This window comes from Chlorocebus sabaeus, chromosome 22 (genome assembly GCF_047675955.1).
Source record: "Chlorocebus sabaeus isolate Y175 chromosome 22, mChlSab1.0.hap1, whole genome shotgun sequence".
Taxonomy (NCBI): Eukaryota; Metazoa; Chordata; class Mammalia; order Primates; family Cercopithecidae; genus Chlorocebus; species Chlorocebus sabaeus.
This window is the reverse complement of record NC_132925.1, coordinates 61,464,304-61,490,715: the sequence shown is the minus strand read 5'-3', so window position 1 is coordinate 61,490,715 and position 26,412 is coordinate 61,464,304. Positions and strand designations below refer to the sequence as shown.

Below are 26,412 nucleotides of genomic sequence, written 5' to 3'. Positions count from 1 at the left end.
GTGATCTCTTTCTGGGAATTGCAGATTAGAAGTCTTGAGTTTTTCTCCTGTACATTTTGAAAGGCATAGTTCATAAGAACTTAGCTTTAAAGGGCAGATAACACGCATGGCTTCCCCCTATGTTGCCCTCACTTTTACACAGCAGTTCTTCCTAGTCTCTTACCACGTGCTCCCCTCAGAGGTTTGGTACCAGACACATGTGGCTGTTATACATGATGGAAATCCCTTCCACGGACATTGTTCCTACCTATGAAGGAAAGGAGTCTGAAAGGTGAAATAATCTGCCAAAGATCAAACAGCTGTTAAGTAATGGAGCCTAGACCCCATCTCTGATCTTCCAACGAAGAAACCTATGCTCTGTCAACTTTATGGTACTAATTACAATGATTTATAATTTCAGCTAAAACATTTATTTAAGTGGCTTGGTATTTTCCAAATATAATTCTGGTAGAACCACAGGAGAGACCTGGGCTAAATGAATACCTCCAGCAAATAGCACAGAACACTCTTAACTTCATTATTACTTCTTAAATGATTACTTAGGTTGCTACTATTACTGCTGAACTTATTAATGAAATTGGTAAAATGCCACAACAGCAGGAAAGAATCGGCATATAAATCACTCAATTCCTTTTCCAATAAACTTAAGTATTGTTAATCAGAACTATGCCAGTTTTTATTTTAAAATCCCGTTTATTTTTCTCTGATGATTTCACAGTATGTAGAAATTAAAAAAAAAAAAAAAAAAAAAAAAAGATGACCATGACAACAAAAGCAGGTACTCTATAATTTAAAAAAAAGTTTCAACAAGTGAGAATTTTAATGAATTAAGAGAAAGCACTAGTAATCTACTAAGCCTGAGAAGCAAAGACAAAAATTCCTTAAGAACAGCAACAAAGATAGCTTCCTCTTTAAGTTATGAAGGTGATTTCTTAAAATGTCAGCATTTCCTGAAATAATATTAAATATGCTCTCATTTTGCACTAATTTTCAATAATAGGAATTCTAGGTCAGAAAAAACTGCACAATTTTTTTTGTGACTTTCACTGACTGGCAAAGTAGAACTATGTTATAAGTGTACTTGTAAAAACAATAAACATCTATTTATCCTTTGCAATTAAATTGTTGAAGTAAATAATAAAACTGTTGAATATCTCAGTGGAGAGATAATTGAATATTTTATGTAAGCAGGCACTCTCCCCTAGAATTTGTCATGTATTCTGATTTTATAGCTCCTAAAAATAGAATTTTTTTCAAATTTGATCATTCAAAAAAATTTTGATTATTAGTTTTTGGCCATAAATAAGTAGATAACTTTTTCATGTCTCATTGTTGTATTTTATATTTAAAAAGAGATGCTTTTGAACAAAATCAGTTGTCCTATAGGCAGCACAAGGTACTCAATAGGGGTCTAAATATTACCAAGAATGACAGGTTTTTTTTGTGAGTCAGATAAATTTTACATAAGGTTGAATATTACTAGAGCTTCAGGATTTGGTACCATGTTTTCTACAATTCTGCTCACTCTCTGTGGCCTCTTAGTACTTCTTGTCCCTGCTAAAAAACATAAAAAACAAATCTCTTCAGGCCATTTCTTTAATCCAAAGATACACTATTATATAGACGTCAACTGGGTCATATTTCACTATAAAATAATAGAGCAACTTCATTAGCTTAAATATATATATATCAACAATATGTTCGACTCATTCTTCTCATGGCTACCAATTAAAATCTAGCAGAAAGCCATTAAATTGTTAAAATAAGATGCAAACTAAGCAGAATGAAGCAACTATAGGTTGTTTATCACCAGGAATACATGCTCAATCTCTAAGAAAAATCATGATCTACTTGCTCATATAACATTTCATCGAGTCAATCTAAAATTCCTTAAGTGCTCTCTAAAAATCTAGTTTCTGATAGGTGTAACATTTTTTGAAACTTTGGAGAAAACAACCACAACCTCCTTCTCTATAGGTGTTTCTAGAAAGTTGGGTGAAATTTTGGCAATTAGCAGTGGATTTCCCCAGTGTTCTTGAGAACTGATCAAATTCTACTGAAGTTCAGACTTACAAATATTTTCCCCTCTTCTTTTCCAAACTTATTTTTCTGCCTGGGACATTTGTTTCATAACCAAAGTTATACTGGCACCCCTGTTTTTAAAACCTTTTTGAGTCAACTGTGGTGACACCTAATTCCAGACTCAACCTTAGTGGCAGAAATTGTAAAGCAACTGAGAGGATTCATGCTCTGTTAGGCCTTTAAACATAAAGAGTTTACTTTCTCTTTAATCCTGTACAGTATAATCAGCAATAAAAGTTATCTCTTGGGGGATGAAGAATAAATAAACCAAGGTATAAACTGCAAAAGACATGTTTACCTAGGTATATTGCGTTATCCCCCAGTGAAAAACTGCACATTCATGTCTAAATATATAAATGAATAATAAGGACTACTTATGCATGTAATTTTTTTTTTTTTTACTACTACTGTACTTTTGATTAAATTTCTGAAATAGTCCTAAAATATAACTCATGAGTTCAGGTTGTGGCTATAATCATAAAACTCTCTGTCAGTCCACGTGGAAACGGTGTTGCCACCTTGAGTATTTGGAAAAATAGAAAAAGGAGTTTGCTACAAATATCCCAATGGTTAAATATTTCCTGCCAATTGCACACGGTGCAATTTGTCATCCCACATCCATGCTCCTGGGCATACCTGTCTACAGACGATCCTCTTGTTCCAATCAGCACTCAACAGTAGATGGCGAGGACCGTGTCTGTCGTGTCTATGCTCATGGCTGCAACCCCAGCATCTAGCACAGTGTCAGGCACAGGACCAATGCTCAGTGTGCCTGGCCCTGTGTGGAATAGAAGCAATTTAGTGCACAGCCCTAATGTGCAATGTGCGGTGAAACCTAACAGAGGAATGAGTTAGGTCAGGAGTGCAGCAGGCTGGGGAGTGTGTAACAAGCCTGGCTGACTTTTGATACCTTGCCTAAAAATTTCCCATGCAGTGTTTCAAGTAATATAAACAAATGAGGTGATTTAACTTCTAAAACTGTATTATGCTTTGAAATGCAAACTTTTAACAAATAGCTACATAAATTCCTTTTTCGATAACCATGAAAGAGGACATATTCACTTAAAATAGAAATCATACCAGGTAATAAAATGTTCAGTATGGTAATTCATTAAAGCAAGTACTAAGTATATTATTCACATGGCTATAAAAGCACCATCACATTTCATGTGTTTATTAATTTTAGGCTCATGGGTATTAAAAGATTCTAATTTTTCTTCTCTCTCTGTCTCTCTTTTTATCCTCTTTTTTTGGTTCCATTTCATCCTTTTTTTCTGTCTACATGGAAATATGCTTACCTTTCTTTAGGTAAATACATTAATGAACACAAAAGCAAGTGAAATATTTCAGCAAAGTTGTGTACATTTTATATACAATGAAACAATCTTGGAAATCCAAGAACCCCTGCCAGAAAGAAAAAGCAGAATGCCTCCTTCAGTTAGATAAAGTGCCATTATCTACTTTTTGTTGTTGTTTCTTTATTTGTAGATTTCTTGCTTAACTCTGAAACTTCCTAAGCTATTTTATTAAACCCTATACCGTATTTTGAAATCTCATTTATTTTCTAAGAAATCTTGGCAGAAAATATGTTCTCATTTTAATTGCATAATTATCTAGATCAGTGGAAAAGAAATGTCTTATATTTATATAAGCATCAACAAAACCATAGGTGTTGTTTTAATATGACTCACCTTGCCACGGATTTGCACATCTCAGTTACTGAGCCAAAACACAAGAATAGAATGCTATACCCAGAATCAACATGACCTGCCTAATAATGCAAGTTTAATAGGACCATTATTAGTTCTGTCCCTGCTAATAATACTAGAATTATAAAGAGTTTTGTTTCCCCTTTTTGTTGTTTACAAGTTTGTCATATATTTAGAAGTCATTGTTTCTTGCTTTTCCTGACCCTCCTCCCCACCCTGGGTATAGTGAAATTATTAGGAGGTGGAGCACAGGGTATTGTTTAGCCCATGTCATAGAAAAAAGATATTTATTTGCTTACTCTGTGGTGAGTGAAGCATTTGATTCCCACTTACTGAGAAGTGCAGTGGCCATGCGATCAGAAGCAGCGGCAGGGCATTGAGAATGAACCTTATCTCTGGGTGCACTTTTTAACTTAGAGGCGGTTCTTCACTCTTTCATCATCACAGCTGTAATGGTTAAAAACTCTTGGGCAGCTTCCTTCACGATGGGATGGCAACACATTTTCTCTAAGCAAATATGGAGGAGGATTTGTACAGAGCAACTATGCAGAAGCCGAACTGGAACTCCCAACAACCAAACTGCTGTCAAATGAAAGAATCTCTTGTCCAGATAGCCATTATCTGATAACTGTCTCGTCTGCATTTTCACTCTCTTTCAGAGCCGGTTTGCTCTCTTCAGGAGTTGGAATTAGCTTTTACTCATGGTGACAAGGTAATCAAGTTTTCTGTGGGTACTCTAAGCCGTTGCATTTCTGTTCTGTTTATGTGCCTTGTTTGGCTAGAGTAGTTACTGTGTCTCTATCTCCTAGGCAACACTGACACATGATTTGATAGGAAATAGGGCCTGAGGAGTACCCTCTCCCTACTCACTAGGCAGTAGCAGTAATTCTCAGCCCTTAGAGAACAGCCTTAGCTCTTCTCTGCTTTGTGAGCAGGTCTGGTACCCTCAAGTAAATATGTGTGGGGGATCTGTTTCTGGGTGTGATAAATTGCTACTGTCACCTGAGATCATCCTACACAAATTGTAACAATGGCAGTGTTGGTCTGTGGGTGCACCCAAGACCACCTTCCTCGCATTACACCCATTGTAGCACCCAGCTGTCTTCAGAATGCTTCAATTTCAGCAGACCTCCTTGGCTTTTCCCGTCATTTGTTCCATTTCTGTTTGATTCCTTCTGGGGAATTTCGAGGAGACTGACTAGCAAAGCTGACTTAAAAAAAAAATAGCTTAGCGTGTGAATAGATAAGAATAGTGCTGCTTGTATGACCCAAGGCAGAGAGTAGCAAGTAGTTGCCTTTGGAAGGAGACTTTCAATCTAGCCTAAGGAATGAGTGATGCAGGATTCCCTGTCTCCTTAGGAGCCGGTGAGAGTCTCAGACAGAGCAGACGTAGAAAGATGGTTGCCCAGGTTAGATCAATGGTTCTGTTCGTGAGATGATAGACGGGATTCCTGAAGGAAATTTCCGAAAGGCTCAGGGTAGGAGCTGTGCAAGTACAGTCAGTGTGTGTTCTTGGGGTTCCCAAGGTGACAATTTTAGCAGTTGCCAAAATGAAACTGGAGCAATTGTTGTCAGGTTGAAAATTGTTGTCAGACCTGAAAAATGTGATTTTCCTTGGGGAAAAGAGAAGTAACACGAGGAACAGAGAGAGAGATCCATTTATTTGCTAAGAGGCACCCAGAAAAGTTTAGCTATAGTATCAACCATCTGGCCTACTCTTTTAAGTCCTGCACATCTGTTTATACCTGTAGCATATTTCTCACTAATGAAGCCTTAAAAATACTTATTAATCATTGTGAAGACAGTAATTTCTGGCTTAAAAGTCTGCTTTAATGGTCTCTCTCTCTCTATATATATATGTTTATTTTTTGAAACAAAGTCTCCCTCTGTTGCCCAGGCTGGAGTGCAGTGGTGCAATCTCTGCTCGCTGCAACCTCTGCCTCCCAGGTTCAAGCGATTCTCCTGCCTCAGCCTCCCAAGTAGCTGGGATTACAGGCGCCCGCCACCACGCCTGGCTAATTTTTTGGATTTTTGGTAGAGACGGGGTTTCACCATGTTGGTCAGGCTTGTCTCGAATTCCTGACCTGAAGTGATGCACTCGCCTTGGCCTCCCAAAGTGCTGGGATTATAGGCGTGAGCCACCACACCCAGCCAATGGTCTCTATATTTCTTACATTCATTTACTCAAATATTCATTGAATGCACCTATGCATTATGCTAGGCACGGTGAAGGGTATAAAGAAAATTAGATCTGGCTACTCCTTCCATACCACCTTCCTGGGTATATGATCTATAATTAACTACGCCAATAAAGACAAGCAAACAAGCAAAACAAACACATGCTCACACAGAGACATTGTCTCTATGTTTCTGTATAAGCACAAAGGAAAAAACGAGAGGCAGGGACTTGTACTTTTTTTGTGGGGGGAGGGTTGTTTGTTTGTTTGTTTTGAGATGGAGTTTCACTCTTGTTGCCCAGGCTGGAGTGCAATGGCGTGATCTCAGCTCACTGCAACTTCTGCCTCCTGGGTTCAAGCGACTCTCCTGCCTCAGCCTCCCGAGTAGCTGAGATTACAGGCCCCCACCACCACGCCCAGCTAATTTTTTGTATTTTTAGTAGAGATGGAGTTTCACCACGTTAGTCAGTCTGCTCTTGAACCCCTGACCTCAGGTGATCCACCCGCCTCCGCCTCCCAAAGTGCTGGGATTACAGGCATGAGGCACCGAGTGAGGCCTGTTTGTTTCTTATGGTAATAATTTAATTCTTTATAATAAAATGTAAATAAAGACAGTATGACAGAACATGCTGGAAAAATTCACAGAAGTCTTTTTTTTTTAAGTGAAATTAAATATGTCTGCATCCCTTAAGCAAAACAATGTGAGTTTAACCAAATAGAAATATGAATAGTAATAAAATGAAAATCATGGTTCAGTGGCTCCACCATGAACTTTGGTTAAAGGAGCTTGTTAAAGGTATCAACTTCGAGAACTTGATTCCATGGAAATAATGAAAAATGTAGATCAAGATTTATACAAAAGAGAGAAAAATTCATTGTGCCTTTACTTGGAATAGTAAAAGTAATATAGGAATGGTGAAGAGAAATATGTAACTGCTCAAGGTTGAAATATGTGATGTGCATGTTAAAAGGAATGTTTATCAAGAACCTTTTTTTTCTTTTGAGACAGGGTATTGCTCTGTCACCCAGGCTGGAGTGCAGTGGCAGGATCTCGGCTCACTGCAATCTCTGGCTCCTGGGTTCAAGTGATTCTTGTGCCTCAGTCTCTGAAGTAGCTGGGATTACAGGCATGTGCCACTATGTCAGATAATTTTTGTATTTTTAGTAGGGAGAAGGTTTCACCATGTTGGCCAGGGTGGTCTCGAACTCCTGGCCTCATGTGATCCTCCCGCCTTGGCATCCCAAAGTGCTGGGATTACAGGCAAGAGCCAATCAAGAACTTTTAATAACATGGGATATTATGAAAAAATGTAAAGTAAAAACAACAGGAGGGTATACACACATATAATTTTTTACAATCTTATTTTTGGTCAGAAGATCAGACTGATAGGAATAGTTATGTCTAAGTGGTAGGTGTATTAGTTGGCTATTGCTACAGAACAAAAAACCACAGATCCCTCAGTGGTAAACTGTGATAGGCATGTATTTCTAACCCATGTGTCTGAGTTTTGACTGGGGTCTGCTTAATCTTGGGTTGGGCTCCAGATCACAGAGTGAGTTCAGATTTGTTCCAAGTATCTGCCATTCATTTGGAACCAGTGGCTACCCAGGACATAATCTTTTTATGGTGACAGCAAAAATGCAAGAGAGCAGGACCAACTGCACAAGCACAAACCAAGCATCTGCTCATGTCACATTCCCTGACATCTCAAGAGTCTGAGCAAATTGCATGGCCAAGCCCAGAGTCAAATGGATGAAGCCCAAAGTACATTCCACCGTGATAAGGGTGTGGACGTGGACAACTCCTAGTGGGGAGTGAAGAAATGGGACCAACAGTTCATTCTACCACAGCAGGGTTAATGTTTCTTTTACTTTTATTCTGTGTTTCTATATTTACAAATGTTTTATTCTGTACAAATGCAGGCAGAAAAAGTTATTTTAAAAACACATTAGAGACATACAGATCAATTTAATAGAATCGAGAGTCCAAAAATAAACTCTCACATTTAGGGTCAATCGATTTTTGACAAGAGTGTCAAGACAATTCAGTCTTTCAACAAGTGGTGCATATCCACACGCAAAAGAATGCCTCACAGCATAGACAAAAATGAATTCCAATAGGATCAAAGACCTAAAAGTAAGAGGCAAAACTATAAAATTCTTGGAAGAAAGAATAGGCATAAATCTTCATGACCTTGGATAAGGCAATGGTTTCTTTTCTTTTCCTTTTTTTTTGAGACAGAATCCTACTCTGTCACCTAGGCTGGAGCACAGTGCTGTGATCTCGGCTCACTGCAAACTCCCCTACCTCCAGGGTTCAAGCGATTCTCCTGCCTCAGCCTCCCGAGTAGTTGGGATTACAGGCGTGTGGCACCACACCTGGCTAAGTTTTGTATTTTTAGTAGAGATGGGGTTTTGCCATGTTGGCCAGGCCTGTCTCGAACTCCTGATCTCAGGTGATACAACCGCCTTGGCTTCCCAAAGTGCTGGGATTACAGGTGTGAGCCACTGTGCCCACCCAATGGTTTCTTAAATAAGATACAAAAGCAGACATAATAAAAGAAAAAAATAGATAAACTAGATTTCACCAAAATTAAAAGATTTTGTGCTTCAAAGGATACCATCAAGAAAGTGAAAAGAGGATGCAGTGGCTCATGTCTCTTATCCCAGCACTTTGGGAAGCCAAGACAGGCAGATCACCTGAGGTCAGGAGTTTAAGACCAGCCTGGCCAACATGATGAAACCCCATCTCTACTAAAAAATGCAAAAATTAGCCAGGTATAGTGGCGGGTGCCTTTAATCCCAGCTACTCAGGAGGCTGAGACAGGAGAATGGCTTGAACCTAGGAGACAGAGGTTGCAATGAGCTGAGATCGTGCCACTGCACTCCAGCCTGGGCAACAGAGCAAGATTATGTCTAAAATAAAATAAAATAAAATAAAACAAAACAAAATAAAGTGAAAAGACAAGCCACAGCATGGGAAAAATATTTGCAAAGATATATCTGACAAGGAAATTTTATTTAGAATACGTCAAAAACTCTTACAACCAAACAATAAAAAGAAAAATGACCCACTTTAGTCTGTAATACCAGCACTTCAGGAGGTTGAGACGGGAGGATAGCTTGAGCCCAGGAGTTTGAGGCTATGGTGAGTCGTGTTCATGCCACTGTACTCCAGTCTGGGTGACAGAGCAAGACCTTTCTCAAAGAAAGAACGCAAGAAATAAAAAAGTAAAATAACCCAGTTTAAACATGGGATAAAGAATTTGAACAGATGTATCTCCAGAGAAGATATACCAACAGCCAAGATGCATAGGAACATCTGTTCAATATCATTAGTTATTGGAAATGCAAATTAAAACCACACTGAGATACCTCTTCACACCCACTCCAATGGCCGAAATGAAAAGGACAATAACAACTGTTGATGAAGATGTGGGAACACTGGAGGCCTCACATACTGTTGCTGGGGAGGTAAAGTGAGGCGGCCCATTTGGAAAATAGCCTGGCAGTTCCTCAAAAGGTTAAATGTGGAGTTACCATACGACTCAGCAATTCCATTCCTAGGCAAATACTCACCCAAGAGAATTAAAATCATGTGTCTACATTATAATTTATATGTAACTATTCACAGAAGAATTAGTTATAATGGCTAAAGAGTGAAAATAACCCAATGTCCAGCAACTGATGAATAGATAAAGAATATGTGGTGTATCCATGCAATGAAATATTATTCAGCCATCAAAAAAAGCACTGATACTGCAACATGGATGAACCTTGAACACACGAAGCTACGTAAAAGAAGTCAGTCACAAAAAGTCACATACTGCATGATTCCACTTACATGAAATGTCCAGAATAAGCAAATCTATAGTGATAGAAAATAGATGCATGGTTGCCTAGGGCTGCCGGGGGATGGAGGGAGTTTGGGAAAAATGAGAAGTTACTGCTAATGGGTATGAGATTTTCTTCTGAGATAATAAAAATATTTTAAATTGATTGTAGTGATGGTTGCCAACTCTGTGAATATATTAAAACCATTGACTTGTACCCTTTAATAGGTGAATTTTATGATATGTAAGTTATATCTCAATAAAACTGTCATTAAAAAATACCCTAGCAGGATTAGATGACCTCACAGGATTGAAACAGAATTCTGGGTAGTTGTTACAAAAATTCTAGTGTAAAATCAATCTGTGGAGTTGTCACATGTAGCTAAAATTAAAAGCCTATCTTTACTCAGTAAAGCATTTCAGTAGCATAAGTTTTTTTCAGTTCTTTAGTCCTTTTATCAGTTCTTTAGTCAGAGATCAGTTATTTGCTCTGAAAACTAAATAAAGGAAATCAACCAGAATGTGTAAAACCAATAGTAAAAACTATACAATTAAACATTATTATTATTACTATTATCATTATTTTGAGACGGAATCTCTTTCTGTCACCCAGGCTGGAGTGCAATGGTGTGATCTCAGCTCACTGCAACTTCTGCCTCCTGAGTTCAAGCTATTCTCCTGCCTCAGCCTCCTGAGTAGCCAGGACTACAGGCATGCACCACCATGACTGGCTAATTTTTTTTGTATTTTTTAGTACAGATGGGATTTCGCCATGTTGGCAAGGCTGCTCTCGAACTCCTGACCTCAGGTGGTCCGCCCACGTCGGCCTCCCAAAGTGCTGGGATTACAGGTGTGAGCCACCACACCTGGGCTAAACTTATGTTGTTAATGTAGGTTAATGTCCCATTTCAGTCAAAAGAGAACCTATCATTTTCCTGGGACTGTCAGTTGCCTTATACACATGATCACATCACAGCCCTATAAACCTATTTTACAGATGAGTATACCGAGGCTTAGAGAATTTACATAGCACAGACTCTTTGTGATGCTCTCCAAATTCACATTGCCTAGAATGGCAAAACCTTAATTCTATGATTGTCATAATTATTATTTTTACAAAACAGTACAATTGTTTAACTTGGACTATCTGATTTGATGATGGTGAGTGGGGAATTCCTCTTGAGAAACTCCTGATTATTTCAGAATAAGTCTGAATGTCATTTCATATTTGGGAAGATCACTCTCTCTCTTGTCTTTCCCTCAAGTGTGCATTAAACTGCTGCTTGTATTTGTCTACTTAACGTTTTATATATATATATAATTATCTATATATATAATTATATTATACATAAATATATATAATTAAATATATAATTATATTTTTATATATATATATAAAATTGTTTTTTGAGGGTCTCACTCTGTCTCCCAGACTGGAGTGCAGTGGTGCAATCATGACTTACTGCAGTTCGACCTCCTGTGCTCAAGTGATCCTCCTGCTTCAGCCCTCCAAGTAGCTAGGACTACAGGCGCACACCACCATGCCAGGATAATTTTTATATTTTTTGTAGAGAGAACGTTTCACCATATTGCCCAGGCTGGTCTTGAATTCCTAAGCTCAAGCAATAAACCCGCATTGGCCTCCCAAAGTGCTGAGATTACAGGTATGAGCCACCATGCCTGGCCTCATTTAAATTTTATATCATGCCAAATACTATGTTTATATCTCTGTCTCCACCACAGAGATGGCCAGGTGTAAGTGTCATATCTCCTATCTGAATGCAGATTAGACAATAGGTCTTTATTTTATTAAGCTTGGTTTTGCCAGAATTCCTCCGAGTATCCAGTACACAGAGGAGGTCCTCGTGCTTTAAGGAAAGAGGGTTTCTGTTTTTGTAAAAGGGAATTCCATTTGAACCTATATTTTGAAGGTAAAAAATGCAGGAGAACGTCGCAAGGAAGCTGAATTAGGCTCCTCTTGATTCTGATCTGAGGCTGCTGATAATTCAGAAATTTGAAGGTGATTATTCTCAGTCTTTACCCTTGGGCCTTTGTTCTTTTAACTATTATTGAAGTCCCATCTTTTAAAATTAATGACCCAGTATGACATTTCAGAGCAGCTAAAATTGATTTGTCTATTTACTTACCTCTTTTAAATGTAAAATAAAATTGCATTTGTGTGTAAAATCCCCCAGCACCAATGAAAATTGCGATTCTACATTTGCTGAGAAATATCTTTATTTGTCCTTTGGGAGATCTTAAACTTTGGTTGCCTTCTATTAAACTTTTATGAGAACAAAACTAGCAATGACTTTTTCTCCAAACAGGTACTTTTTGTTGTTTCAAAGAAAGAACACATTCTTGAAACAGAACTTGTTCTTTTAAACAAATTACTCAGTGTCATTTACAATGAAAAGTGAGGGTGGGGAGGGGTGTGAATAAATTGCAGAATATTAAAAATGGGTCATATTTATGTTTTTTCTGACTTGTCTAAATATTGCCTCAAATATCTTCCCCAGGAGGCCTAAAGTGCTATAATTTAAGTTTTTTGCAGAGACAGAGACACACTGTTACCCAGGTTAGTCTCAAACTCCTGGGCTCAAATGATCTTCCTGCCTTGGCCTCCTTAAATTCTAGGATTACAGGTGTGAGCCACTGTGCCCAGCCTAATTCATATTTTTATGGAAAGCATTATTTTCCCTTCACTGTCCTATTTTATTTATTTTTGAGTTGGAATCTTGCTAGGTTGCTGAGGCTGGAGTGCAGTGGTACAACCGTGACTCACGGCAGCCTCAATCTCCTGGGCTCAAGTGATCCTCCTGCCTTAGCCTCCCAAGGAGCTGGGACTACAGATTTGTGCCACCAGACCTGGCTGATTTTTTTAAAAATCTGTTTTTAGTAGAGATAAGGTCTGGCTATGTTGTCTGGGCTGGTCTCTAATTCCTTAGCTCAAGTGATCCTCCAACTTTGGCCTCCCGAAGTGCTGGGATTGCAGGTGTGAGCCACTGCACCCAGCCTAATTCGTATTTTTATGGAAAGCATTATTCTTCCTTCTCTGTCCTATTTTAAAATATAAGTGCACTGGGAACAGTGATCTATTAGGGAAGGCTGATGTGGAGGGGACAGTCCTGGAGTAAGTGCTGGTGGGCAGTGGCAAACTCCATCAGAAAGGTCTCACCCTGCTTTTTGATGGGTCTACCTCTACTCAGCTGTGGGTTTTCATTTGAAATTGAACTACCTGTGGCTCATGCCTGTAATCCCAGCACTTTGGGAGGCTGAGGTGGGCGGATCGCCTAAGGTCAGGAGTTCCAGACCAGCCTGGCCAACATGATGAAACCTCATCTCTACTAAAAATACAAAAATTAGTGGGGCGTGGTGGTGGGCGCCTATAATCCCAGCTACTCTGGAGGCTGACGCAGGAGAAATGCTTAAACTCGGGAGGCAGAGTTTGCAGTGATCCGAGATCACACCACTGCACTCCAGCCTGCGCGACAGTGAAACTCCATGTTTTAAAAAAAAAAAAAAAAAAAAAAAAGTAAAATAAAAAATTAAATGAAGAAATGAAATTGAACTTCCTGCCTAAAACCCAGAAAGGGGGGGAAATAGAGAAAGTATTCAGCATTGAGGCTGATGCAGTTAATGGTAAGTCGAGCCATCAATTCTTTTTGACATCATTTTCCTTGATAGTCCTGTTATCTTTTCATCCTCTAAGTTACTAAGGCTCAGGCTCAGAGGTTGTGGTAGGCAGTCGTGTGGACCCATTTTAGACTTCTGACCTCCAGGACTATGAGATGATACAGTAATGTGGTTTTAAGCCATGAAGTTTGTGGTAATTTGTCACAGCAGTCATAGGAAATGAATGCAGGGGTCATGGGTGATTTCCTCTTTTCCTCATGTCTCATTCCATTCTACCCTCATAGCCTTCCAGTTTGACTCTAGTATCCACTCACTTCTCTTCCCCGCTGTGGCAACACCCTGGCCCACCCTCCTGGCACAACTGCCCCAACCTCTTGCGTGGGCTCTCCAACCCATTTTCATGCTGCAGTCTGCCTGATTGCAGGAAAGCACAAATAGGTTTATGAAAACCCCTGCTTTGAAAAACTTTTAATGTTTTGCTATTGCCATTAAAATTAAATCCGAATGTCATCCTGAGAAGCACCCAGCACGGCATGCTCTAGTCCCTGCCTTCTTCTCCAGCCTTATCAGTGTTCAATGGTGGTTTTGAGGCAGAATGTCTGGGTTCAAATTCTGCTTGTGCCACTTACTCTCTGTAGGACCTTAGACAAATAAACCTCTCTATGCCTCAGTTTCCTCTTCTATAAAGTACCTAATTGGATGTTTGTGAAGATTAAACAAGTTGATGGAAATAAAATGCCTGGCACTGTTCTAAACACAATACAATTGGTAGGAAGCCTTATTCTTACCCATGCCACTGGCAAATCATGAGCACTGAAACATCTGGTGAATGAATGAGTGCATAAATGAATGGAAGTAATGTTACATTCACAACTTCTCTCTGTGTTCCATTGCTTCTCTCTCCAGTGTGCAGAATGAATCAGTGTCACAGACATACGGTCAAAATTTAGATAAACCAAGAGACATACAAAGATATATAAACAACAGGATCTAAGATCTGGTTTACTATGAAGAAAGATGGAAACCCTTTGAGGCAATTGCTAAACTCTTGAGGGCATCTCTAGTAAGCACTGAAGGACACTCAAACTAGCATTCAGACCTAACGTTGGTGTATCTAAGAAATATTGATATATATTTCTAAGCTGTTCTTACCTTACTTTTCTGTTTTTTTTGTTTTTGTTTTTTTTTTCTGAGACAGAATCTCGCTCTATCGCCCAGGCTGGAGTGCAGTGGTCGGATATCGGCTCACTGCAACCTCCGCCTCCCACGTTTGAGCGATTCTCTTGCTTCAGCCTCCCGAGTAGCTGGGATTTCAGGCATGTGCCATCATGCCCAGATAGTTTTTGTATTATTATTCTTTTTTTTAGTAGAAACAGAGTTTCACCAAGTTGGCCAGGCTGGTCTTGAACTCCTGGCCTCAAGTGATCTGCATGTCTCAGCCTCCCAAATTGCTGGGATTACAGGTGTGAGCCACCACTCGTGGCCTCCTGAATTTATTTAATAATGTGTAGCCTTCTAACTGAAGAATAATATTCATGACTGTGGTGTTTCCCTAGAAAGGTGTGAACTTGCCAGATGCTAACAGTACTCCATGTCTATGGTATTTACTTTTGGGTATGTCCTACAGAAAGAGAATATTTCCAGTAGGATTTCTGTGCGTAAATGTCAGTTCCTTTGCAGATAAAGTTTTATTTCCTTTAGGATGGGTGTATATTAAGAGATAATAGAAAATGTCTTGTGTGGGAGAGGAGTTTGAGATTGCTTTGGTTGTCTTCACCATATCCTAAGGTTGAACTGGGCATTCTGTCCAGAGTTCTTTCCCCCTTTAGTGTAATGGCCTCAAAGTTCTGTCCTGCTTTCACAGGTACATGCTTCAATAATTAAGTTTCATGTTCTTAATTTTTTTTGCTAATATATAAAAATGTAATTACTTTTGGGAGGAGGTTTATTGAGCTATAATTTATAAGCAGGAAAGTTTACTTTTTAAATGTACTTGGTATGGTTTGGGTCTTTGTCCCCATTCAAATCTCTCATCAAATTGTAATCTCTAATATTGGAGGTGGGGCCTGGTGGGAAGTGACTGGGTCATGGGGGTGGATTTCCCCTTTAGTGCTGTTCTCCTGCTAGTGAGTTGCAGTGAGATCTGGCAATTTACAAGTGCATAGTACCTCCCCACCACCCCTTTTTCCTGCTCTGGCCATGTCCTGATAGTGAGTTGCAATGAGATCTGGCAATTTACAAGTATGTGGTACCTCCCCACCACCCCTTTTTCCTGCTCTGGCCGTGTAAGAGGAGACTACTTCCCCTTCACCTTCCACCATGACTGCAGGTTTCTGATGGCGTCCCCAGCCATGCTTCCTGTACAGCCTACCAAACCATAAGCCAATTAAACCTCTTTTCTTTATGAATTACCCAGTCTCAAGTATTTCTGTATAGCAGTGTGAGAATGGACTAATACAATACTGTTCTATGCATTATGGCAAATACAGAGTTATTTAATCACCATTATAATCAAAACATAGAACAATTCTATCACCTTTCTCTCCTCTCACTATTCTCATGTGCTTTTGTAGTAAATACCTCCTCCCATCTTGAGCCCCCTGGCAAGAACTGATGTTTTTTGTCTTTACAGTTTTCCCTTTTTCTTTTTTTTTTTTTTTTGAGATGGAGCCTTGCCCTGTCACCCAGGCTGGAGTGCAATGGTGCGATCTCAGCTCACAGCAACCCCCGCCTGCCTCCCTGGTTCAATCGATTCTTCTGCCTCAGCCTCCCGAGTAGCTGGGATTACAGACACCTGCCACCACGCCCAGCTAATTTTTGTATTTTTTTTGTGGAGATGGGGTTTCATCATGTTGGCCAGGCTGGTCTTGAACTCCTGGCCTCGTGATCCGCCCACCTCGGCCTCCCAAAATGCTGGGATTACAGGCATGAGCCACTGCGCCCAACCTATGGTTTTGCCTTTTCTGGGTGTCTTATGAATGGAGTCTATTATATGCAGCCTCTTGAAAGTGGCTTTCTTCACTTGAGACTCAGATGTGTTGCTGTGTGTATCAGAAGTTTGTTCTTTCATCTTGTTCAGTAGTATTCCATTGTACGGATATACTCCAGGTTGCTTATCCATTCATCTGCTGGAAGAAATCTGGGTTATTTCCAGTTTGGAATAATTTGTGACTATACCACTCAACACATTTTAGTGTGACCATAAGTTTTTATTTCTCTCAGGTAAATATCTAGGAGTGGATTGCTGGGCCATAAGGTATATGTATAGCTAGTCTTATCAGACACCAGTAAACTGTTTACCAAAGTGACTGGGCCAGTTTGTGTTCCCACCCACGGTGTATGAGAGTTGCAGTTGCTCTTCATCCTCATCAGCACTTGCTATTTCCAGGTTTTTCAATTTTAGACATTCTAATGGGTATGTAAAGGTATCTTATTGTTGGCCAGGCACGGTGGCTCATGCCTGTAATCCCAGCACTTTGGGAGGCTGAGGCAGCAGATCACAAGGTCAGGAGTTCTAGACCAGCCTGGCCAACATAGTGAAACCCTGTCTCTTCTAAAAATACAAAAATTAGCCATGTGTGGTGCCACATGCCTGTAATCCCAACTACTCAGAAGGCTGAGGCAGGAGGCTGCTTGAACCCGGCAGGCGTAGGTTGCAGTGAGCCGATACCATGCCATTGCACTCCAGCCTAGGAAAAAGAGTGAGACTCCATCTTAAAAAAACCAAAAGGTATCTCATTGTTGTATAATTTGTATTCCCCTAGTGATTTTATATATTATATTATATTATATTATATTATATTATATTATTATTATATTATTATTTTAGACAAGGTCTCACTCTGTTGTCCAGGCTGGAATGCAGTGGTGTAATCACAGCTCAATGCAGCCTGGACCTCCTGGGTTTGAAGTGTTTCTCCCACTTCAGCCTCCTGAGTAACTGGGAATACAGGGACACAACACCAACCCTGGCTATTAAAAAAAAAAAAAATTATAGAGGAAAGGTCTCATTATATTTCCCAGGCTGGTCTCAAACTCCTGGGCTCAAGCAGTCCTCCCACCTACACTTCCCAAAGTGTTGAGATTACAGGCAAGGGCCACCAAATCTGGCCTCTTAGTGATTGATGATGTTGAGTATCTTTACATATGTTTGGTTGCTAGCCATATAGCTTCTCTTATTACACTTATTTCTTCATATGTGATATATATTTTTACATATTTTTGATGATAGTATATAAAAATAGAATTGATTTATGTATATTAACCTGGTATCCTGAGACCTTCCTAAATTTACTTGTTAGTTCTAGTAGTTCTTTTGTCAGTTCCTATGATTTCTGTGTAAAATCACCATCATGTCATCTTAAAATAGGGACAATTTTACTTCCTTCTGAATTGTTACAATTTCCATATCTTTTTCTTGCTTTGTTAATGGTTATAGACAAATGTTAAGAAGATGGGGGCATCCTTACCTTGTTCCTGACATGAGGGGGCGAGTGTTCAATATATTACCATTAAGTTTGATATTGGCTATGGATTTTTCAGGAATGCCCTTTACCATATTAAGGAAGTCCCTTCTAATCTTATTTTTTTGGCAGTTTTTGAGTAGGGCTTGAATTTTAAGTGGTCTTTCTACATTTATTGTGATGATGACAGTTTTTCTTTTTCAGTTAATATGGTGAATTACGTTGATTGGTTTTAGATCATTAAATCCACCTTGTATTCCTTGCATTTGGGATAAACCCAAATTGATCATGATGTATTATCTTTCTATACACTGTTGGATTCAATTTGCTAACATTTTATTAAAGTTTTTTTGTTTCTATGGTCATGTGGTCTATTAAGCTGTACATTAATTTTTTTTTTTTTCGTAGCACTGATTTTATGTTATTTGGGTTATGCTGGCCTCAAAAGGAGAGGAAAACTGTTTCCTCCTCTATTTTCTAAACAAACTTTGCACAAGACTGGAGTTCTTTCTTCCTTATATGTTTGATAAATTTAACCACTGAAACCATCTGGGCCTGGAATTCTCTTTGTGGGAAGTCTGTTGAACAACATTCAATTTCTTTAAACATGAAGAGCTATTCAGATTTTTAAATTCTACCCTATTTCAGCTCTGATAAATTGTCTTTTTTATAGAATTGGTGCATTGCATCTACATTGTCAAATTAATTGGCATAAAATTGTTTATAATATCTCCTACTAATGTCTATATGATCTGTAGTAATATCCCTGTTTTCATTTCATTTTCTTGGCCAGTACAGTAGGAATTCTCTTACTTTGTCTCTTTCTCCTCTCTTTCTCTCTCTCTTTCTCCAGCTGGCCTTCCATAGCCATGGGTTCTCCATCAGTGGATTCAACCAGCCATAGATCAAAATATTAAGTAAGGCTGGGCACAGTGGCTCACATCTGTAATCCCAGCACTTTGGGAGACTGAGGTGGGTGGGTCACCTGAGGTCAGCAGTTCAAGACCAGCCTGACCAACATGGTAAAACCCTGTCTCTACTAAAAACACAAAACTTAGCCGGGTGTGGTGGCGGGCACCTGTAATCCCAGCTACTTGGGAGGCTGAGACAGAAGAATCACTTGAAAGTGGAAGGTGGAGGTTTCAGTGAGCTGAGATCGTGCCACTGCACTCCAGCCTGGGTGACAGAGTGAAACTCCATCTCAAAAAAAAAAAAAAAAAAAAAAAAAAAAAAAAAAAAAATTAAATAGCAATTAAAAAATACAAAAAAGCAATATAGCATAACAACTGTTTACACAGCATTTATATTATTTCAGGTATTATAAGTAATCTGGAAATGACTTAAAGTATACTACATGTAATTTGCGTCCGTGTGAAGAGACCACCAAACAGGCTTTGTGTGAGCAATAAAGCTTTTTAATCACCTGGGTGCAGGCGGGCTGAATCCGAAAGCCAGTCAGCGAAGGGAGATGGGGTGGGGCCATTTTATAGGATTTGGGTAGGTAAAGGAAAATTACGGTCAAAGGGGGTTGTTCTCTGGCGGGCAGGAGTGGGGGGTGACAAGGTGCTCAGTGGGGGAGCTTTTGAGCCAGGATGAGCCAGGAAAAGGAATTTCACAAGGTAATGTCATCAGTCAAGGCAGGAACGGGCCATTTTCACTTCTTCTGTGGTGGAATGTGGTCAGTTAAGGCAGGAACCAGCCATCTGGATGTGTACGTGCAGGTCACAGGGGATATGATGGCTTAGCTTTGGCTCAGAGGCCTGACATTCTTATCTTCTTATATTAATAAGAAAAATTAAACAAATAGTGTTGAAGTGTTGGGGCGGCGAAAATTTTTGGGGGGTGGCATGGAGAGATAATGGGCAATGTTTCTCAGGGCTGCTTCAAGAGGGATTAGGGGCGGCGTGGGAACCTAGAGTGGGAGAGATGAAGCTGAAGGAAGATTTTGGGGTAAGGGGTGACATTGTGGGGTTGCTAGAAGGAGCATTTGTCACATAGAATGATTGGTGATGGCCTGGATGCGGTTTTGTATGAATTGAAAAACTAAATGGAAGACACAAGGTCCGAATAAGAGGAGAAAAAACAGGTATTAAAGGACTAAGAATTGGGAGAACCTAGGACATCCAATTAGAGAGAGTCTAAGGGGGTTCAGTGTAATTACTTGCTTGGTTGGTGACTTTTTAGGCTCTATCCAAGTTTCTGGGGTGCAGTTCAAGTTGGGCTGGTGTCTGGAATGAGACTGGGACCTAATAAACAGGAGTGTCCACATAGGAGCTCAAATGGGCTGGAACCTGTAGCATTCTGTAGGACAAGCCTGAATCCTGAGAAGGGAAAGTGGTAAAAGTATTGTCCAGTCCTTTTTAAGTTGGTGACTGAGCTTGGTGAGGTGTGTTTTTAAAAGACCATTAGTCCATTCTACCTTTCCTGAAGATTGAGGACGGTAAAGGATATAAAGGTTTCACTGAATACCAAGAGCCTGAAAAACTGCTTGGGTGATTTGACTAATAAAGGCCGGTCTGCTATTGGACTGTATAGAGGTGGGAAGGCCAAACCGAGGAATTATGTCTGACAGAAGGGAAGAAATGACTGCAGTGGCCTTCTCAGACCCTGTGGGAAAGGCCTCTGCCTATCCAGTGAAAGTGTCAACCTAGACCAAGAGATATTTTAGTTTCCTGACTGGAGGCATGTGGGTAAAGTCAATTTGCCAGTCCTGGGCGGGGGCAAAACCTTGAGCTTGATGTGTAGGGAAGACAGGGGGCTTGGGAAATTCTTGAGGAGTAGAAGAATAGCAGGCGGAACACTGAGAAGTGATTTCCTTGAGGATAGATTTCCACAATGGAAAGGAAATGAGAAGTTCTAAGAGACGGGCTAGCGGCTTGTAACCTACATGCAAGAGGTTATGAAATGACGACAGAGTAGAATGGGCCTGTCAGGGGGAAGGAGATATTTTCCTTGGTCTAAGAACCATTTGCCTTGTGTGGGAAGAGATTGATAGGGGGAAGTTTCAGCAGGGGAGTAAGTGGGGGTGAGTAATGTGAAGGATAAAAACTGACTGTGAGGGACAGAAGTTGGAATTCTAGCTGCTTTTTTAGCTAACTTATCAGCATAAGCATTTTCCTGAGCGATGGGATCTGATGCCTTTTGATGGCCCTTGCAGTGAATGACTCTAGCTTCCTTTGGAAGTAAAGCGGCTTTGAGAAGCGTCTTTATTAAAGAGGCATTAATGATGGAGGACCTTTGCATAGTGAGGAAATCTCTTTCAGCCTATATAACAGCATGGTGGTACAGAATATGGAAGGCATATTTAGTCAGTATAAATACTAATGCGTGGTCCTTTTGCAAGAGTGAGGGCCTGAGTTAAGGCAACTAGGGCTTGCTGAGAGGTAGTGGAGGGTGGCAGAGCAGTAGCCTCAATGATAGATGTGGAAGATACTATTGCATAGCTTGCCTTTGCTGGTGAGTGGCGATTAGGCCTGGTGGAACTGCCATCAATAAACTAAATGTGATCAGGGTGAGGAACAGGGAAGAAGGAAATATGGGGAAACGGGGTGAATGTCAGGTGGATCAGAGAGATGCAGTCATAAGGGTCAGGTGTGGTATCTGGAATAATGTGAGAGGCCGGATTGAAGTCTGGACCAGGAACAAGGGTAATTGTTTGAGACTCAACAAAGAGTGAGTATAGCTGAAGGAGTCAGGGAGCAGAAAGTATATGCATCACGTGGGAGGAAGAAAATAGATTTTGGAAGTTATGAGAACTGTAGAGAGTGAATTGAGCATAGTTTGTGATTTTTAGGCCTCTAAAAGTATTAAGGCAGCGGCATCCGCTGCACACAGATATGAGAGCTAGGCTAAAACAGTAAGTTCAAGTTGTTTGGACAGAAAGGCTACAGGACGCGGTCCTGGCTCTTGTGTAAGAATTCTGACCTTACTAACTATGCCTAGGAAGGAAAGGAGTTGTTTTGTAGAAGGGATTGGGGTTAGGGAGATTCGCCGGACACGATCAGCAGGGAGAGCACATGTGTTTTTACGATAACTATGCCGAGATAGGTGACAGATGAGGCAGAAATTTGGGCTTGACTGAAGTAATGGGGGCTGTCTGTAAATCCTTGCGGCAGTACAGCCCAGGTAATTTGCTGAGCCTGATGGGTGTCAGGGTCAGTCCAAGTGAAAGTGAAGAGAGGCTGGGATGAGGGGTGCAAAGGAATAGTAAAGAAAGTTATGTTTGAGATCTAGAACAGAATAATGGGTTGTGGAGGGAGGTATTGAGGATAGGAGAGTATATGGGTTGGGCACCATGAGGTGGATAGGCAAAACAATTTGATTGATAAGGCGCAGATCCTGAACTAACCTGTAAGCTTTGTCTGGTTTTAGGACAGGTAAAATGGGGGAATTGTAAGGGGAGTTTACAGGCTTTAAGAAGCCACGCTCTAACAGGTGAGTGATAACAGGCTTTAATCCTTTTAAAGCGTGCTGTGGGATGGGATATTGGCGTTGAGTGGGGTAAGGGTGATTAAGTTTTAATGAGATGGTAAGGGGTGCATGATTGGTCTCTAAGGAGGAAGTAGCGGTATCCAATACTTGTGGGTTAAGGTGGGGAGACACAAGGGAGGATGCGAAGGAGGCTTTGAACTGGGGGAAAAGGCGGCAATGAGGTGTGGCTGTAACCTAGGAATAGTCAGGGAAGCAGATAATTTAGTTAAAATGTCTTGGCCTAATAAGGGAACCGGGCAGGTGGGGATAACTAAAAAGGAGTGCACTAAAGAATGTTGTCCAAGTTGGCACCAGAGTTGGGGAGTTATAAGAGGTTTAGAAACTTGGCCATCAATACCCACAACAGTTATGGAGGCAAGGGAAACAGGCCTTTGAAAAGAAGGTAATGTGGAGTGGGTAGCCTCGGTATTGATTAAGAAGGGTACGGATTTACCTTCCACTGTGACAGTTACCTAGAGCGTCTGGGATGGTCCTGTAGACTTCCAAGGTGATCGGGCAGTGTCAGTCTTCAGCTACTAAGTTGAGAAGATCTGGGAAGGAGTCAAGAGAGCCTTGGGCTAGAGTTCCAGGGGCTCTGGAAGTGGCTGCCAGGTGAGTTGAACAGTCCTATTTTCAGTGGGGTCTCACACAGATGGGACATGGTTTAGGAGGAATCCTGGACTGAGGACATTCCTTGGCCTAGAGGCCAGATTTCTGGCACTTGAAGCAAGCTCCTGGGGGAGGATGTTCTGGAGGAACCTCTGGCAGCTGCGGTTCAGGCGTTTGGAGTTCTTGTGTGCTGGAGATGTGACTGGGGTTTGTCTCACAGTGGAGGCAAGGAATTGCAACTCAGATATACATTGCTACTTGGCTGCCTCTACTTTATTATTGTACACCTTGAAGGCAAGGTTAATTAAGTCCTGTTGTGGGGTTTGAAGGCTGGAATTTAATTTTTTGGGTTTTATTTAATGTCGGGAGCAGATTGGGTAATAAAATGTATATTGAGACTAAGACGGCCTTTTGACCTTTTAGGGTCTAGGGCTGTAAAGTGTCTCAGGGTTGAAGGTTGCTGCTAAATGAGTCATGAACTGGGCTGGGTTTTTCATATTTGATGAAAAAGAGCCTAAACACTAACTGATTTGGGAGAGGTCAGATAAAGAAAAAGGAGCATTAACCTTGACTATGTCTTCAGCTCTAGTCACCTTTTTAAGAGGAAATTGCTGGGCAGGTGGGGGAGGGCTAGTCGAGGAACGAAACTGTAAGCTAGACAGGGTGTGAGGATGGGAGGTGATAAAAGGATTATACGGTAGGGGAGCAGAGGCTGATGAAAAATTGGGACCTAGCTTGGCCTGGCGAGGACAGGAGAGGTCAGATGGGTCTGTAGAAAAGGAAGATTAGAAAGACTCAGCAACACTTGGGGTTGGGACTGAAGGGACAGGCGGGAGGGAAAGAAGGAAGATTTGGAACGATTTGCATTGGTAACAGAGACTAAGGAGGGACTGATGTGTAAAAGAAAGCCTGGACGTCAGGCACCTCAGACTGTTTGCCCATTTTATGACAAGAATTATTTAGATCTTATAGGATGGAAAAATCGAAAGTGCCGTTTTCTGGCTATTTGGAATTACTGTTGAGTTTGTATTGGGGTCAAGCGGCACTATAGAAGAAATAAAGGCATTTAGGTTTTAGGTCAGGTGTGAGTTGAAGAGGTTTTAAGTCCTTGAGAACACAGGCTAAGGGAGAAGAAGGAGGAATGGAGGGTGGAACGTTGCCTATAGTGAAGGAGGCAAGCCTAGTGAAAAGAGAGAGACATGGAGAGAAGGGGTTGGGGGGGTTCTTGCCCTCCAGAAAAGTGGGAAAGGGGGTGGGACGTGGAGATAAGGGGTCGGGGGGTTCTTGCCCTCCAGAAAAGTGGGAAAGGGGTCGGGACGTTCCTGCCTCCCAGAAACGCAGAGAAGGGGTAGAGACAGGGAGAAAAGGGGTTGGGGGGGTTCTTGCCCCCCAGAAAAGTGGTACTTGCCACTAAGGGTGAAGGACCAAGGCAGGCATCCCTGCATGGTCAGACGCCTCTGAAATGTGGGTGAATAATCAGGCAGGCATCCCCATGTGATTTAAACACCAACGGAAGACTGTCTTCCAGAGTCCGTGACTGGCGCCGGAGTTTTGGGTCCATGGATAAAAACGTGTCTCCTTTGTCTCTACTAGAAAAGGAAAGGAACTGAAATTAAGAGAAGGGAGATTGAAATATGGCGCCAAGATTGAAAGGAGAAAGAGGTTGAGGGATAGTGAGAGAGGTCGGAGAAGAGAGCAAAAAAAGGCCGCTTACCAGATTTAAAATTGGTGAGATGTTCCTTGGGCTGGTCGGTCTGAGGACCCAAGGTGGATCTTTCTCACGGAGCAAAGAGCAGGAGGGCAGGGGATTGATCTCCCAAGGGAGGTCCTCTGCTCTGAGTCACAGCACCAAAATGTCATGCGGGTCCGTGTGAAGGGACCACCAAACAGGCTTTGTGTGAGCAATAAAGCTTTTTAATCACCTGGGTGCAGGCAGGCTGAGTCCGAAAAGAGTCAGCGAAGGGAGATAGGGTTGGGGTCGTTTTATATGATTTGGGTAAGTAAAGGAAAATTACAGTCAAAGGGGGTTGTTCTCTGGTAGGCAGGGGTGGGGGGTGACAAGGTGCTCAGCGGCGGAACTTTTGAGCCAGGATAAGCCAGGAAAAGGAATTTCACACGGTAATGTCATCAGTTAAGGCAGGAACGGGCCATTTTCACTTCTTTTGTGGTGGAATGTCATCAGTTAAGGCAGGAACCAGCCATCTGGATGTGTACGTGCAGGTCACAGGGGATATGATGACTTAGCTTTGGCTCAGAGGCCTGACACTATAGAATGTGTATAGGCTATATGCAAATACTATGCCATTTTATATAAAGAACTTGAACACTGGTTGGGGTGATGTTCTGGAACCAATACCCCATGGATACGAGGGACAACTGTATATACACATGTATATATAAACTATATATTTACAAGGCCAGAAATTGTGGAGGGTGCCCAGCACAGTAAGTGGTACGAAATAAGTTATAATAGTTATATTAGTGTTGCCTTCATTGGTGGTGATTTGGAGAATCTATTCCAGGGGGGTACAGCAACGGAGAGTTTGGTCCAGTTTGTCTAGGGTCATGGTGGGGAGAAACAGGAGACAAGCCTGAAAGGATGATTTGGGGCTTTCCTTGTTCTGTTAAGGCACCGAATTATATCAATGCTGTGCATCTGAATGTCAATTTGGAAAGCCAGTCCTGTGCTTCCAGAAACAGGATATTGAACACCTTGAAGAGGTGTGGTAATTGAACATTTTACTTTTTAGTAAAACGTTTGTACATTTTAGGGAGTCTACGGAGAGTGGGGCTGAAAAGTTTAGGAAGAACAGGTAGGCATGTGGGGTGGGCAAAAGAACAGAAACACCATGCACATACATTTTTCTAGGAAAATTTTAGGGAAAGCTAAGTGATGTAAAGTTACAGTTAAAAGACTACACATTTTCAGCCGGGCACAGTGGCTCACACCTGTAATCTCACCACTTTGGGAGGCCAAGCCCTGTGGAACACGAGGTCAGGAGTTCGAGACCAGCTTGGCAAACATCGTGAAACCCCGTCTCTAATAAAAATTAGCTGGGCGTGGTGGCAGACACCTGTAATCCCAGCTACTCGGGAGGCTGAGGCAGGAGAATAGCTTGAAACCGGAAGCCGGAGGTTGCAGTGAGCCCAGATCATGCCACTGCACTCCAGCCTGGGCAACAAGAGCGAAACTCCGGCTCATAAACAAACACACACACACACACTACACATTTTCGCACTTTAAGGGCTCAAGGGCTGTATTCCTACTCCTTTGCCACTCTCTTTGCTCTTCTCCGCTCTAGAAAAAATTAATGAATTGACTCAAATCTAAGTTCTCCACTTTACAGCTGGGAAGCCTCCAGGCCAAGGAGGCCAATGGTTACACAAACCAGGTAAGAAAATAAAATATGCCGAGTAATTTCATAGGACCGGA

At 41.2% G+C, this 26,412-nt stretch overlaps 1 protein-coding gene across 1 annotated transcript in view; it reads right to left on the bottom strand.

Annotated features, from left to right (window-relative positions):
* The window catches only part of IL5RA (interleukin 5 receptor subunit alpha), a 41,626-nt gene extending 37,072 nt beyond the window's left edge, over window positions 1-4,554 (bottom strand). The window contains exons 1-2 of the mRNA XM_007985044.3: window positions 4,125-4,554; window positions 2,719-2,860 (exon numbers count right to left, since the gene is read on the bottom strand). The gene's annotated coding sequence lies outside the window, so the exon portion shown is untranslated. The remainder of the gene's footprint in view (window positions 1-2,718; window positions 2,861-4,124) is intronic.
* Between the last annotated feature and the right edge of the window lie 21,858 nt (window positions 4,555-26,412).